Genomic DNA, 17,902 nt, shown 5'->3' on the forward strand with positions numbered 1-17,902 from the left:
ACATTCAAACCTCCCATAATTCCACCTTCATATAGAAATTGTCACTCATTCCAACTACCACCATAGCTTACAAATAGGCGAGGCATCCTGCATGTGGAAAGAGAAGCATTCAAAATTCGAAATTCGAAATTTTCGAAATTCTCGGGCGGAAGTTATTGTTGTTCGGGCGAGAATTCATGCCCCATATACAATATAATTCTCGCCCGAAACTCATATTATATTGTCATTTTCGGCCGTGAATAACCCTAACTTCGCCCAAGAATCATGGAAAAATACAGACATTACATGCCCCAAACATGTCGTTCTTTAAGGAAGAATAAAAACCACAAAGATGCACTCAAACGTTTCCAAATAAACAAAAAACAAAAAGGTAGACATATAAATGTGCGACTTCAGAGACGAAAAACAAGAAAAATGACCATTCTTTGTAAAGGACATTTCACCTACCTCGTTCGTGTAGAAATCTTACTCAGCTACAAACAAACTGTAACGCCCCAGGAATTTCACCATTTCCAAACAGGGACCGTTACTAAGCCTACCTAAAATTTTTGCATAAACAAGAGAATTTTCTTCACAACAACACTAACCAATAAAACTACCACGCTTCTGCTGCGCTACTCTGATTCCAACACTCACGAGAGCTTGAACAATTAGAACAACAACACTAATGTTTTAAGAGAAACTCACATCCTATACAGATAAACCATTTAATACCGAGTTCACATTAACCAAACTCTTTAAGGAAACCTTACTAACTATAAACCATCCACTAAATGAATATTAACATCTCGAATGGCAATGAAGCAAAAGCTAATTCAAGTACGGTCAACTTAAACAAATGTATTCATAAATATCCTAAGTAGATTACAATCCCGTAGTTCAAGAGGCTAACAAAATTAATGCTCTAAAAGAATAATGAATCGGCAACCTTACAACATCCTTTAGATAATAAAGCTAAAAAAAACCAACCACTACCAACTCAACTACAACATTAAATGGCCACAACTATTCTAACTAAAAGAAATTAATTGCACACAGCATAGCTAATGGTCTTTCCGATCAAGTCTCCTCCTCGCCATCACCATTCCAAGAGCTAGCTCGATACCTGCAAACTGGAGGGGAAAGAAGAGGGATGAGTACAACCACAGTACTCAGTAAGCAGCCTTTATCTGAAGGGTCACGCACAAACGCCATACTTATCAAGAAACAACATGTCATGCTTATTAAAGAATCAACACACACACATCATGCTCAACCAAACCATGAAACATTCACAGTCATGCTTTTCGTCACATTATGCATTCAAACATAGACACATTCTATAAACTTCGGTGACAACCACAACCAGTAACACATTTACTACCAACCTCTAGTCTCCCTAACATCTCAAGTACCTCTACGCTTATCACAGCTTCTCTAGCCTTCCACAGTTAACTCCTTCGAGCAGAGTCGGCCCCTGACCATTTATACCCAGAGCCCCGACACTGCTCCATCGGCCCTCGACCATTTATACCCGAGGCCCCAATGACTTCACCATCTATCGGCCCTTGACCATTTATACCCAAGGCCTTGAACTCTGCATCGACCCTCGACCATTTATACCCGAGGCCTCGATGTCTTACAATCTATTGGCCCTTGACCATTTATACCCAAGGCCCCAATAGTTCTCCTTTCGAAAGACTCCTCGCATCGACCCCCACCATTTATACCCGAGGCCTCGACGCTCATCTTTATCCAATATTGGCGTATCGACCCCCGACCATTTATACCCGAGGCCTCGATACCCAATTAGTGACGTATCAGCCCTCGACCATTTATACCCGAGGCCCTGACACTCACCCATTCACTTCGTAACCTTCATAACTCCACATATCATTTCTAGCCTCCAACCAGGATTTCAGTAGTACTTCCTTAATAACAGCAACCACCACAACGCCCATCACGACACAACCACTAGTATGATTTCAATGCATCACAGATCTCAAAAACACAAAGTTTGACAGCAACCAACCTGATCACAACATAGAGCACACAAAAGCTTCAACAAATAACCCTATGGCATGCTTCACATAACATACTTTTCACATAGCGGTTCAGAAAACTTTTAAGAACACGCCCAACACAATTCATCCAAACATTTAATATCCAACATTCGAAGAAATCAATCCAACATCAGTATTCAATAAGCATTGCTAGACATAAATAAACACATCAGACACGCCAAACATCTTATGCAAAATTCAGACAACAACATCTCCACAATAAGTCCACTTTAACGAGCATTCCCTGCAACATACATCATTCCACATCAGATCTCAGCAGCTCAACAATACAAAATTTCCACTATTAGCACCGACGGACATGCAACACTACTCAGGCACATAAACCAACATAAACAAGAGTTACACTGCACAATAACGTATCGAAATCAATATTAAACATCACAAAACAGCACAACGGCAACCAAATAATAAACATCAACGCACGCACCCGCCCCTCGTCTACATACTTTTCATTACTCGATAGGCCACCAATTCAAATCTTTCAAATGCATCGACAAGCTATTCACACATCTAATCAAAACACAATTATCCAACATGCTCTTCATCGTACAAAACAAGAAAATAATCCCGTAGCTTCCAACTAAGCAAACATAAACTAAATAACATAAAACTATCACGTGCATTTTCAATCCCAAGACATGCTTTCAAACATCAAAGCTTAATCACTTCCAGCCATACCGAGCAGCAACTTTCAAGGCACATCCAATAATCATGACACAAGATATTTTCCTAATATGTAAAAGGAAAGGAACAAAAGAAACAACAAGAATTCAACCCAACAATAACAACTAGAAGTCCTCAAATGATGCCCAACGAACTCTAAATACATGAGATATTCAAGTATGGCAAAGTTAAGCACGAAACCATCTCAATAACACCTATTAACTTACATATTAATAAATAATAAACACACCGAACGCACCACACAATTCATACATATTCAATCAACAAACATCCCCCAAGTAAGAACTACTTACAACAAAGTTCTAATGCGCTACCAAGTTCACCGAAAGGTTCCTAAATCCAAAAGCAAACCAAACTTGATTAGAATTCATGTTAGAAACACTTATTTTGCATCGAAAGTGAGTTTAGACGATCCGTTACCTACTATCTCACCATAAAACCTCTTGGGTAAGGAGTGGGTCGACGCCGAGGAGGTTCGGGCATCCAAAACTGAGCTCGAATGTCCTTATGCTTGCTGTTCCGATGTCAAAAGCGATGGGTAACGTTGATTCGGGTCCAAAAAGGAGTGGGTCACTGTCGAACGTCCTAAAACACTACTGTATTGTAAATTCCCGTTGGAACGTCACTGGTCGCTCGTGGGTAACTTCTGTTCGTCGAGTACTATCGCGGTTCGTGAGCCACCACCACCTATTGCTGCCGACCCCAAGCCTCAGCTGCTGCAAGACGCGCCGCCGCACTGTTTTCGCTCGAATTGGCCGCGCGCAATGCCGAGTCATCGGAGAATGCCCAAATCGTCGCTGCCACTGGTTCGGGTCGTGGGTACTCCGTTATGCAGTTGTGGCTGCTGCAGAACTCGTAGCGCCACCCCTACTGTCGGGAAATCGCGCCGCCACCGAGGATGCGTCGCTGCAAACGCCTGCTATTCATGGGTCTGCTCGATGTCAGCCGCCGCTGGAGAAGAACCTGAACTCATGGGCGACGCCGTCGCTGGAGGGCTGGGTCGCTGGAGGGAGCTGTTGCCGGTGCTGCTTCGCCGGAGAAGAAAAAGCAAGGGAAGGGGGGGGGGCGGCGGCTCCAAAACGAGAGGAAGAAAGAAGAAAGAAAAAAAAAAGAAAAGAAGAAAAAAAAACAAAATAGATTTAGGGTTTTTTTTCTTTATTTTGTTTTAAAACCAATAGCCCAATTCCCAAATCTTAAATGAGGCCCAACTAAAACTACAATGGTCCAAAATAAAAGCCCACTAATTATGCTTTAGAAATAAAATAAACCCCCCAACAACCCGAAATAAAATAGTTAACTTAAACTCTAAAACCCAAGAATAATAATTCAAAGAAAAGTAGAATTTATGAAGGAAAATCCTAAAACTCGTGAATTTAGAATTTAACTAAAAATCTCCTACACAGGTCGAGAACTTAAATTATCTTAATTCAAAGAAATTAAACTTAATTCTAAATTAGCCAAAAATTAGAATTTCAAAGTTAGAAAATCCAAGAATTAAAGTTATCAACTTAGGGAAAAATCCAAAAACACTATTTATCTCTTAAAATAAACGAGTCAGAGAACGCGGGGCGTTACACAAACTGTGTGGTCGGATGGAAGAGTTACTTTCAATGTACAATATTCTTTTTGTTATCAGCAAAGCTGAGTACAAAGTGCACAGATGAAGAAGACTGGTTTGCTGAAGTGCACAGATGAGAAGTTGTTGTTTGAATTAATTGGAAAACCTTAACTTCTCGAGCGAAAAAATACTAGTTAACGGCCGGGAATTCATTGTAAGTCAACCTAACTTCTGGCCAATTCTCGCCCATAAACAACCCAAAGCATTTTTGCTAGTTTTCGGGCGGGAAAAATGCGATCCCGCCCTAGAATTAGTTATCATTTTTACACTTTCGGCCGGGAAAATCACGTTTCAGCCCGAGAATTTATGCTACAATTGAGGGATAGTTGGGTACATTTACTTCTACTGACAATTCTGAAAAAGCAGATTTGGGTCATTCAAAACAATTTTTGAGGAATGGGTTAATTGAGCACATTGGAAAATTGAGAGGGTCATATGAGTCATTTTCCCATTTGAAGTTTTGGGTTTTAATTTTACCCAACAAGTGGTATCCGAGCCCTCCCATTATAAATTCTTGAGACTTATGTTGAAATTTTTCAAAATTAGGGCTTTTTGATCTTCTATCTTTAATGTTCTGTTTCTGTTCAAGCAATATTCAGTTCCAATTAAAATTGGCATCTTTCAATTATGTGTTTGGTATAATTTTTGTTTAAATTTGATGCCCAATCGTTAAATTGTCTCGGGAGATTTTGTTGTTGCATCATTCCTTGATTCTGTATTTTAAAATTCTTAAATGTAACAGAAGGAACAAACATTGATATTTCTTTGGTTGTTTGCGTTTCTTTTCTCTTTTCCCCTCCGGTAACTGCCTTTGATTATGATAATATGTGTTTAATTATAAAAAAAAAAAAACAACAGAATCTATCTGCATCACTACTGTATGTCCGCAGATAAGTTTTTTTTTTTTTTTTTTTTTTTCGCTCCTAATGGTGGCCCTTCAATCCATTAATTGAGCAAATCTTGTAATTCTGTTATTTTACGCTTAATCCTGACTAATGAGCATAATTTTATTCCAATTTAAAAATTAGTAATTCTTATACGTGGACATTAATGCAACTCTTCATTTAAAGAATGATTTTGTTTCTACTGTGTTATTAGAATTTATACACAGTGTGCATAGTTATGTTTCATATATATATATGCTTTAATATAACTTTAGATATTCATATAAAATTGAATATTGTTTTGGTGCATTTTGATTGTACTTTTGGTTTTATATATAATGGGATATGAAACTTATGCATTAAAATTCGTATTATGCATGATGATGTTGTTTTATCAATATATAATTTATTTTAGAAAATCATAAATTTAAATTTTGGTCAACTTAATTTTATGGTTAATAAAGATTGTGTTAAACATATGACTTAAATAAATTGATATTTGATGTCGCCAAAGTGACCTCTCTTGTTAAGATTATTCATGAATATGTTTAATGTTTGATTGTTTGTATATTTCTGTAAATATTAGTCGGCCCAAAGGAAGGTTGATATTAGCGTGAATTACACACAATTTTGTGCTGCTAAATATGTGACAATTATTAGGCTTTTGGGCATATGAATAATAAATTGATCCAAAATTAGATCCGACAACTGTATAGAAAACCCTTAAAACTTGATAAAAACATATGATGTGAACCAAGGAAGCACCATTGTCATGCCTCAAGGACCCATAACGAGATCAAGAGCCAAGAAGCTACAACAAGCTTTACTTTCTCATGTTCAATACTTGGTGAGCTCGGCTAGGGATGATCAAGAGAGAGATGGAACTTTTCAAGTCAATATCTTCCAAGTAGAGCTTAAGGGAGGCGTTGCATTAAATGAACTCTAAGTTCATTTAAAGGAGCTGAAGTTGAAGTGGAGTTTAACTCAAGTTGCATTCAATAAAGCCAAGTTCAATTCAAGGAACTCAAGTTGCATTAAATGAACTTAAGTGCATCTCAAGCTTCATTTATTGCAAGTTATCCATCAATTAATGGAACTACACTTCAAACTACTTCAAGTGAAGCTTCATTTATAATTGGGAGGTTACAAAGACTTTGAAGGGTGACCAAGACTTCAATTCTCGGATTTAAACATCTTTTTATTATATTTTCAGTTTTAAACATTTCATTTATGTGTTTTAAGTTACATTTTAGCTAGTGGATGTTATGGCCATCATGTAATTGGGAGTTACAACCTTTCAAATGCCTTTAGGTTACTTTTAGGGTTGTTTTGGAGGCTATAAATAGCCTAGCTTGTTTCCTTTGAAAGACAGATTTTGATGATTGAATGAAGTTGCTATTTTGCTTCAAAAAGCCTAGAGCTTGTTTTTCTTTGCAATTCTTGAGTGTTAGATTTGCATGCTAGAATCATTCAAGTAGTCTTGATCAAGCTATTTGTGGAGTGGTTCGAATCTTGAGTTTAGAAACAAGTTTTCTCTACTCTTGATATTGATCATCAAGGTAAATCCGTTCTAACTTCTTCCTTGGGTTGAAATCATCTCGATTTGGGGGTTTTAGCATTTGTGATCTAGGGGTTTGCATAACCATAAGGGTTCTTAGATCCAATTGGCTATTGTTTTCTTATCATTTGGTATCAGAGATCTAGGCTCTAGATCGGATATATGTTTCCGTTTTCGTATTGCTCTTCTTGATCTTTGTTTTGAAATTTTTGTTCTTATTGTTCATCTCGTTACATTCTGTCCACGTATCTAAAATATAAAAAAAGTGTCATTTCCATTCTTCTTTTCGTCTTGTTGTCTTCTATGAGTTTGTAGATCTCTGTCTTATCTACAACCTTGTCTTCTAGTATATCTTCTGATTCAATTTGCTTCTGAGTGAAATGCTCAAAAATTGACATTCTGTTCTGTAAAACTGCTATACCCGAGAGCATGTGTTCTTCTTTGTTCTTTACATTTTTACTTCCAAATCATGCTAGATCTGAGTTGTGCTGTTGAAATTACCTATTTTTGTTAATCTAGCTGTTGGTAATAAATCATATCAATTATGTTTTGATTTATTTCCACAACTAACCGTTACTCATTAAATTTTTGGCAGTTACAATTTTCTCAATTAATTTCCAGCAATTTGTTTTTCATTTCTCATGATGTTTTTCTTGTGTAACTCATATCTGTTGTCAAGGCTGAATTAAACTCCATAAAATCTCAAAGTATCCTTAATTGTTCAAGAGTTACATTTTCTGGTCTTTTGAACTTCTTGTTCCATCTTAATTATCATGTTCCAATTCTGTCACTTTCTTCTTTAGCTTGTTTCTAATTTGAGTTTTGAATTTACTCCTATATCAAGTTATTTGAGTGTTTTCTTTGTGTGTTTTATCTAATCACTTGAGTTTCAGTCTTGCTCATCGGCTTACTTTTCAATATTGGAGTGTAATTTGCTGAGAGCGTGAGATTGAGCGTTTGTGAGGGAGTGATTCATTGTTTGAGTGTTAAACACGAGTGAAATTCATTAACGAGTGGAAACACGTGAGGGAGTGCCTGTGAGGTCCATTTCTTGTTACTTTAACTTGTTTTGCAGCATGTCCAATCCTGAAGATAATACCATTCCCGATGCCCGAAGGAGAGAGGCACTAGAAGGAACTATGGAACGATTGATTCGTGGCATGGAGGCTTTGACAGAGCGGATAGGAAGGTTGGAGGCTCAAAACCAAGCTCCGGAGCGAATTCCACCACCACGTGTTCTAGATGAGGATGATTATGAAGGTGATGGATCTGATCATTGGGAGGACGATCAAGTTACAGTCTTGGCGGCTCCAAGACGGGGAGAGAGACATGTTGGTCGTGGCTTAGATCGAGGGCGAGGCCGAGGAAGAGGCTACCATAATCTCCAACGGAGAGCTCCACGGGAGGATGCTCAAGTTGACCGAAACTTGGGCAATATCAAATTGAAGCTTCCAAAGTTCTATGGTAAGACTAATCCGGAGGCTTACATTCAATGGGAGAAGCAAGTGGAGTATGTATTTGACTGCCACAATTTTAGCGAAGAAAAGAAGGTAAAACTATGTATTTCTCAATTTAAAGATTATGCAATAACATGGTGGGACAAATTGATGTCAAGTAGGAGACGAAATCTTGAGGCGCCAATCGATTCATGGTATGAATTCAAGGAGTTGATGAGAAGGCGGTTTGTTCCTAGACATTTCCAAAGGGACACGGCGCAAAAGCTACAAGTGTTGAGACAAGGTAGCAAGTCCGTGGAGGACTATTACAAGGAGATGGATTTGTTGATGGATCGACTTGATCTTGAAGAGGATATGGAGAATCTCATGGCACGATTTCTGAATGGCTTAAACAAGGAGATTGCTGATAAGGTTGATCTACAACCTTACTATAACATAGAGGAGATGTTGCATATTGCCATAAAGATCGAGAAGCAACTCCAACGAAAGTCCCAAAGGTATTCTACTAAACCTTCTTCAAGTACTTCTACATGGAAAAAGGATAGTAAGCATGCTGAATATAAGTCTAAGACCCGAGAGTTAAGTGAGAAACCTAAGGATACGGGAGAGATTTCTTATAAGGGGAAAGAAAAGGTTGATGAGACTAAGGAAAGAAATAGAGACATTAAGTGTTGGAAATGTCAAGGGGTTGGTCACTATGGTAGAGATTGCCCTAATAGGAGAACTATGGTCCTTAGGGAGGGAGAGTTGGTGACGGATGATGAGGAGGAAGATGAGGTAATAGAGAAAGAAAATGGGGATTGTGATAGTGAGGAGTATAGTGAAGAGGACCCTACACATATGTCCTTAGTCACTAGGAGAGCTTTAAGCACCCAAGTTAAGGAGGATAGCTTAGACCAAAGAGAGAATTTATTTCACACTAGGTGCCTTGTTCAATCTGTACCTTGTAGTATGGTGATCGACAGCGGTAGTTGCACCAATGTTGTGAGTTCAATTCTGGTCAAGAGACTTAATTTAGAGACTAAACCACATCCTAGACCGTATAAGCTTCAATGGTTGAGTGATTGTGGGGAGGTAAGGGTGAATAAGCAAGTTCTTGTTTCTTTTACCATTGGAAAGTATGCTGATGATGTTTTGTGTGATGTTGTCTCAATGCATGCTGGAGATATTTTGTTAGGGAGACCATGGCAATTTGATCGTCGGGTAATGTATGATGGATATGCTAATCGTTATCATTTTACTCATAATGGTAGGAAAACTACTCTTGTACCTTTGTCTCCAAAAGATGTATATGTTGACCAATGTAAACTTGAAACGAAAAGGCAAGAGGTCGATGCAAAAGCAAAAGAAATGAAAGAAAAAGAATTGAGAGAAAAAAAGAGTTTGAGTGAAAAGCAAGAAAGTAGCAATCGACCTAGTGAGAAAAATGAGAGAAAAGCCAAATGTGTGAGCTTGTGTGCTAGAATGGGTGAGGTTAGAAATGCTTTGATTGCAAAACGAAATATCCTTGTACTTCTGTACAAAGGATCTTGTTTCCTTACTAACGAGCTTAACCCTTCTTTGCCTAGTGTTTTTGTTGGTCTTTTGCAGGAATTTGAGGAATTATTTCCCGAGGAGATGCCAAGTGGATTGCCACCACTTAGGGGGATCGAGCACAAGATTGACTTCATTCCGGGAGCAACCATTCCAAACCGTCCAGCTTATAGGACTAATCCTAGCGAGGCCGAAGAGATACAAAGGCAAGTGAATGACCTCCTTGCCAAAGGGTATGTACGTGAGAGTTTGAGTCCATGTTCTATTCCGGTTATTCTTGTACCTAAGAAAGATGGGTCATGGCGTATGTGTGTTGATTGTAGGGCTATAAACAAGATAACTATTAAGTATAGGCATCCAATTCCTAGATTAGATGATATGCTTGATGAGTTGCATGGATGTAGTCTCTTTACTAAGATTGATTTGAAATCGGGTTATCATCAAATTCGCATGCATATTGGGGATGAATGGAAAACTGCTTTCAAAACTAAGTATGGTCTTTATGAATGGTTAGTTATGCCTTTTGGATTGACTAATGCACCTAGTACATTCATGAGGTTAATGAATCATGTCTTGCGTGAATACTTAGGGAAGTTTGTGGTTGTATATTTTGATGATATTCTTGTTTACTCTAAGTCATTAAATGAGCATGTTGAGCATGTACGTTCTGTTTTGAATACTTTAAAAAAGGAGTGTTTGTATGCAAACTTAAAGAAATGTAGCTTTTGTATGGAAAAAGTTAACTTTCTTGGTTTTGTAGTTTCATCTAAAGGTGTTGAGGTTGATGAGGAAAAGGTAAAGGCTATAAGGGATTGGCCTACACCTAAAAGTGTAAGTGAGGTAAGAAGTTTTCATGGACTTGCGGGTTTCTATCGTAGGTTCATAAAAGACTTTAGTACAATTGCTTCACCTTTGAATGAACTCGTTAAGAAACATGTTACTTTTGTGTGGGGAGAGGACCAAGAACGTGCTTTTACCACTTTGAAAGAAAAATTGAGTTCCGCTCCACTACTTGCATTGCCTAATTTTGACTTAACTTTTGAAATTGAATGTGATGCTAGTGGGGTAGGTATAGGTGCTGTTTTAATGCAAAATCAAAGACCTTTAATGTTCTTTAGTGAGAAGTTGAATGGTGCTTCTTTGAAGTATCCCACTTATGACAAACAACTTTATGCTTTGGTTCGTGCATTACAAACATGGCAACATTATCTTTGGCCTAAAGAGTTTGTTATCCATACTGATCATGAAAGTTTAAAACACTTGAGAGGTCAAGATAAGCTCAATCGTCGCCATGCTAAGTGGGTGGAGTTCATTGAGACATTTCCTTATGTCATTAAGTATAAACAAGGTAAAGAGAATGTGGTTGTTGATGCTTTGTCTCGAAGGTTGAATACGTTCATAAGCTACACAAGGAGGTCAAGGAGAGGATTGAGAAGCAAAATGCCAATATTTCTTCCAAAATTAATAAGGGACGAAGGCATCTTATATTCAACCCAGGAGATTGGGTGTGGGTGCACTTTCGAAAGGAGAGATTTCCCGTCCAACGACATTCCAAGCTCAATCCTAGAGGAGATGGTCCATTTCAAGTTCTCGAGCGCATCAACGACAATGCTTATAAAATTGATTTACCAGGTGAGTATGGTGTTAGTGGAACCTTTAATGTTGTTGATTTGAGTCCTTTTGATGTAGGTGATGGCTATGATTCGAGGACGAATCCTTCTCAAGGGAGGGAGGATGATGTGAACCAAGGAAGCACCATTGTCATGCCTCAAGGACCCATAACGAGATCAAGAGCCAAGAAGCTACAACAAGCTTTACTTTCTCATGTTCAATACTTGGTGAGCTCGGCTAGGGATGATCAAGAGAGAGATGGAACTTTTCAAGTCAATATCTTCCAAGTAGAGCTTAAGGGAGGCGTTGCATTAAATGAACTCTAAGTTCATTTAAAGGAGCTGAAGTTGAAGTGGAGTTTAACTCAAGTTGCATTCAATAAAGCCAAGTTCAATTCAAGGAACTCAAGTTGCATTAAATGAACTTAAGTGCATCTCAAGCTTCATTTATTGCAAGTTATCCATCAATTAATGGAACTACACTTCAAACTACTTCAAGTGAAGCTTCATTTATAATTGGGAGGTTACAAAGACTTTGAAGGGTGACCAAGACTTCAATTCTCGGATTTAAACATCTTTTTATTATATTTTCAGTTTTAAACATTTCATTTATGTGTTTTAAGTTACATTTTAGCTAGTGGATGTTATGACCATCATGTAATTGGGAGTTACAACCTTTCAAATGCCTTTAGGTTACTTTTAGGGTTGTTTTGGAGGCTATAAATAGCCTAGCTTGTTTCCTTTGAAAGACAGATTTTGATGATTGAATGAAGTTGCTATTTTGCTTCAAAAAGCCTAGAGCTTGTTTTTCTTTGCAATTCTTGAGTGTTAGATTTGCATGCTAGAATCATTCAAGTAGTCTTGATCAAGCTATTTGTGGAGTGGTTCGAATCTTGAGTTTAGAAACAAGTTTTCTCTACTCTTGATATTGATCATCAAGGTAAATCCGTTCTAACTTCTTCCTTGGGTTGAAATCATCTCGATTTGGGGGTTTTAGCATTTGTGATCTAGGGGTTTGCATAGCCATAAGGGTTCTTAGATCCAATTGGCTATTGTTTTCTTATCAACATAAAATTTTTCATATAAAGAATAAAAAACAATAAGCTAAGTTTACGGGATTCAAATATGAAAATTTTTTATGCAAACATAGTCTCAAAATAGCTCAAACATAATTTCATAAACAACAAGATTCAAACCAAAAATTCTGGAAAGTTTTAAGAACAAAAAGTCTTTGAAATCTTTTATTCTAACAAGGTATTCTGGATGCTTGGAACTTCGTCAGGTTGCTTTCTCCAGATTTGTTGACTCATTTCTCCAAGAGTTTTTTTTTTTTTTTTTTTTTTTTTTTTTTTTTTTTTTTTAATCTGTTGATTTATCTCATCCAAAGATTTGTCTTGGAATTTGCCAATTTTTTTGTTATGTGTCTTGTCAATAACATGTTGACTTGCTTTACCCTAGATCTCCTTGGATCCGAGCAGTTCTCGGTTAATTCGTCGTCGATAATGTGGGGAATCTTGTTGTCACGACTGACTATGGATCTTCTGTTGGATGTGTTGCCCTAAACTCGTAGCTTGTAATTATGTAAAAACGAATTTATATTCAATAAACTTTTATTCAATCAATTTGTTGTTGAATTCATAGCAATGCATTGTCCAAATCTAATAAACTGAACATCCAAATTTATTATCAAGGTAATAAGGATAGTATATATACTGGATATATATTTGATATACCCATGATATACAAGTGGATAATGTCCCGGGAATAACCTAAAGGGTCTATAGTATGGGAAAGGTTGAGTACTTTATCTTGGCAACACTATGGATACGGACCGCTTTGTAAATGTTACAGACGACCCGATCCAGGTCGTTCGTGTGGAGACATGCTAGTAGGGGTATCCTATATAATGAGTTTGTATAAGACCGAACCGCGAAATAGCCAATCTTTAGATGTAACGTCGTTGACTAACAGATTGCTATTTCATAGGATGACCAGGCAACTTATTCTCAATCCTAAGTAAGTTATGGACTCTTGCCCGTGAGGGCTCTGATGGGATGTGAACCCCGGAGCAGAAGCGGATCTTTGTTCATCAATTTTGAGAAACAAAATCAAATGTGCAAAGATGAAAATACAGGGGAAAGATTGTTTCTTTACCTTTCAAGAATCATTCTTCAAGTTAATCACCACCCGAACACCACCAAAAGAGTTTCCCGTGCTATCCTTTTAGGTCTCGAGATTCTGCTTGTGAGAGCGTTCAATTTTGGAACTAAGTTGCAAGGGAGATTGAGAGAGAACACTACTGAGAGATGAGGGGGAACTTCAAAAAAAAAAAAAACAAGCCGAACAGTTCTGCTTTAGAAAAATCGAACGAGGTGATGTGGGATAACTACCCACATCACCACTCCCCTACAAATTTTGGGGGAGAGGTAGTTTTCTTTTTGGCTTTTCTTTTTTTTTTAATTATATTTAATTAAAGTAATATTAATATTAATAATAATTAATATATATATATATATAATTAATTATTAATCTAATTAATCACATAAATAATTAACATTTAATTATTTATTACAAAAATGAAATCTTATAGTCATAATGTACATCTTATGCACATTATTTTTAACCTATAGTTTTAATATGAATCCTATTCACATTAATTTTTATTTGAATCGCATTCAAATAATTTCTCTCATAATATATAGTTTCAATTAACATTAACTATATATTATAATGTATCAATATACATATAATCCCTTGAGCAATTTAAACATTTCAAAAATTTCCAAAAACTTGATCCTCGTTTTACCCGTTATGAACTAGCAAGGGGACCTAATGAACCTACAGATCAGAAGTTCCAATAATACGAGACTAATCGGTCGAACTCATTGACCGAGTTAATCGACATTCGTTAACTGCGGGTCATAATTACCGTTTTACCCCTGAGTTACATCTTACTCCTTAAATACCACTGCTCCTCTAATGAACAACCCAGTTATGGTCCGACCAAGAACCGAAAGTCCCTCTCGGGCCAATGAGAGGGTGGGGTCCCTTGTTCAAGTCCCGGAGTTAGCATTTAAGAGAACACTCATCTACTCCCTAAAGTTAGGGATGAGTGAATTCCATCTTGTGAAGTTATGTTCCCAGTTGCCCACTCAGTCTCGTCCCCAAAATGGTAGGAATATTGAGTCGGCGACTCGGGCCACTCTCACCCATACAGATCAAAGGACGAGCCCTCATGGGCAGGTGTCCATAACTCACTCAAGATTGAGAATGAGTTATCTAGTCTCCTAAGAAATAGCAATCTGTTAGTTAACAGTGTTACATCTAAAGATTGACTATTTCGTGGTCCGGTCATATACAAATTCATTGTATAGGATACCCCCACTCGCATGTCTCCACACGAACGACCTGGATTGGATCGTCTGTAACATTTACAAAGCGGTCCGTATCCATAGTGTTGCCAGGATAAGGTACCCAACCTTACCCATGTACACCCTTTAGGTTATTCCCAAGACATTATCCACTTGTATATCACGGGTATATCAAATATATATCCAGTACATATATTGTCCTCGATACATTGATAATAACCTTGGATGTTCAGTTTATTAGATTTGGACAATGCATTGCTATGAATTCAACAACAAATTGATTGAATAAAAGTTTATTCAATATAAATTTGTTTTTACATAATTACAATCAACGAGTTTAGGGCAACACACCCAACAGAAGATCCATAGTCAGTCGTGACAACAAGATTCCCCACATCATCAACGACGAATTAATGACAAGTCAATCCTTCACGAGTGCTCGTAACTGAAGTTGGGTCAAATTATCGTTTTACCCTTGAGTTACATCTTACTCCTTAAATACCATTGCTCCTCTAATGAACAATCCGGTTATGGTCCGACCAATAATCAGAAGTCCCTCTCGAGCCAGTGAGAGGGTGGGGCTCCTTGTTCAAGTCCCGGAGTCAGCATTTAAGAGAACACTCATCTACTCCCTAACGTTAGGGATGAGTGAATTTCATATTGTGAAGTTATGTTCTCAGTTGCCCACTCGGTCTCGTCCCCAAAATGGTAGGAATATTGAGCCGGCGACTCGGGCCACTCTCACCCATATGGATCAAAGAACGAGCCCTCACGGGCAGGAGTCCATAACTCACTCAAGATTGAGAATGAGTTATCTGGTCATCATAAGAAAGAACAATCTGTTAGTTAACGGTGTTACATCTAAAGATTAACTATTTTGCGATCCTGTCTTATACAAACTCATTGTATAGGATACCCCCAGTCGCATGTCTCCACACGAACGACCTGGATCGAGTCGTCTATAACATTTACAAAGTGGGTCGTATCCATAGTGTTGCCAGAATAAGGTACATAGTCTTATCCATATACTATAGACCTTTTAGGTTATTCCCGGGACATTATCCACTTGTATATCACGGGTATATCAAATATATACCTAGATATCAAATATATATCCAATATATATACTGTCTCGGTTACATGATAATAACCTTGTATGTTTAGTTTATTGGATTTTTTACAATGCGATACTATGAATTCAACAACAAATTTATTGAATAAAACTTTATTGAATATACATTTGTTTTTACATAAATACAAACTACATGTTTAGGGCAATACACCCAACAGGCTCGTCCTTTGATATGTATGGAAGAGAGTGGCCCGAGTCGCCGACTAAACATTCCTACCATTTATGGGAAGAGACCGAGTGGGGAGCTGAGAATATAACTTCACAAGATGGAATTCACTCCTCCCGATTTTAGGGGAGTAGATGAGTGTTCTCTTAAATGCTGACGACGGGACTTGAATAAGGGGCCCCACCCTCTCACTGGCCCTAGAGGGACTTCCAGTTATTGGTCGGACCATAACCTGGTTGTTCATTGGAAGAGCACTGATATTTTAGGAGTAAGATGTAACATAGGGGTAAAACGATAATTTGGCCCATCTGTGGTTACGAAAGCTCGTGAAGGATTGACTTGCCAGTAATGGTCGTATATCTGTAGACACGAATAGGTATTCTTCAGTGATTTGGATAAAGTGCCCCAACTGCAGCATCCAGCTAATTCCTTGTTTATGTACGATTTGATATGGCAACAGTAGAGGGAGGTGAATAGAGTTGCTTACGAACTTATAGATTTTTAAATGAAAGTTCAAGAATAATAAAAAAATTTAATGCAATTTAAATGCAAAAATTAAAAGGGTAGAGAGAGAGATGACACCAAGAATTTTTATAGTGGTTCAGAAATTTCTACTTCACTCCCCAAGACTCATTCTCGGGTATTTTACTGCGTTGGCTCTCTTACGGGTGAGAACCAAACCAATCGACCCTCTTTTTGTCCTAGGCTAAAAAGAAACCCACGATCCTTTTTCACTGGTTTAGGATCTAACCAATTGTGTTTTCTCACAGCCTAAGATGTACCCACACCTCAATACAAAACCAAAAATGTAAAATAAGCAATGCAAATAAATTATCTCACTCAAGTGGATTTGCAAATTTCACACTAAAGCAATAGCTAAAGAGCTACACCATAATGTATCTCTCACAAAAAATATATGGACAAATTTTTACGTGGAGAGAATGAAGATTTTAGAGCAAAATAGTTTGAAGGGAGAAAGATGTTTACTTTGATAATTGGTGTAGAGAATGATGAAATTTAGTTCTTTAAATAGAGTTTCGAAGATGAATCTTGGCCATTGGATTTAAGGCAAAATTGAATGAATGATTTAAATTAAGAAGAAAGATAATGAAAAATGAATAAGGAAGATTTCGGAGAAATTGGTGGAGATTGAGAGAATTTGTGAAATTGAGAGAATATTATGGAATTGAGAGAATTATGTGAATTTGATTTGTTGAGATTAAAAGCGCCACATGTCATCTTCTCATTTGTTCGATTGTTGGATGTCACGATAGTATAAGTATGTCTTATTGATGCCACATGTCAACTTATTAGTGGTTTAGTTGTCCATGTCACCTGCCACGTAGGATTGGTCAACTTGTCTATGTCTCCCGCCACGTAGGATTTTTCTCCTGACTTGTTTTAACCATAACTTCTTCATTTGAACTCCGATTTGAGTGATTCAAGAGATGTTGGATTCGTATTTTTGAGCTGTATGCTATAAATACTTTGAAACACTAAAATCATCAGTAAATAGAGTTTGTATCATCAAAATATTGAGTATGATTGAAGCTCGTAAAGCTAACAATTTGTCCATTCAGTCCATTGTAAAACATTTGAATCTGCAACCAATCTGGATAACCATGTTGTGGACATTTCCTCAAAAGCTCCTTTGTACCTCTCCCAAGCCTCAAATAATTGCTCATAATCATATTGCCTGAATGACCCAATCTCTGTTCTAAGTTGAGCTGTCTTGGTAGGTGGGAAAAATTTTGTGAGAAACGTCTTAATCATCTCCTGCCAAGAATTAACACTATCCGGTTGCAAAGATTTCAACCAATCTCTCG

The 17,902-nt window shown here is 37.5% G+C and overlaps 1 long non-coding RNA gene and 1 other non-coding gene across 2 annotated transcripts; one reads left to right on the forward strand and one right to left on the reverse strand.

The window, feature by feature from the left end:
• Window positions 1-820: 820 nt before the first annotated feature.
• Window positions 821-3,828, reverse strand: LOC148209662 (uncharacterized). Its single transcript, XR_015792677.1, has 3 exons — window positions 3,168-3,828; window positions 3,041-3,080; window positions 821-1,112 (listed from the first exon to the last, which is right to left on the reverse strand). It is a non-coding gene; the product is annotated as an uncharacterized LOC148209662 (long non-coding RNA).
• Window positions 3,829-17,693: 13,865 nt separating this feature from the next.
• On the forward strand, window positions 17,694-17,801 carry LOC148209663 (small nucleolar RNA R71). Its single transcript, XR_015793328.1, has one exon. It is a non-coding gene; the product is annotated as a small nucleolar RNA R71 (small nucleolar RNA).
• The last annotated feature ends 101 nt before the right edge of the window (window positions 17,802-17,902 follow it).

The sequence above is a fragment of the Momordica charantia genome, assembly GCF_013281855.1.
Source record: "Momordica charantia cultivar OHB3-1 chromosome 8 unlocalized genomic scaffold, Mcharantia_2.0 BLBB01000008.1, whole genome shotgun sequence".
NCBI lineage: Eukaryota > Viridiplantae > Streptophyta > Magnoliopsida > Cucurbitales > Cucurbitaceae > Momordica > Momordica charantia.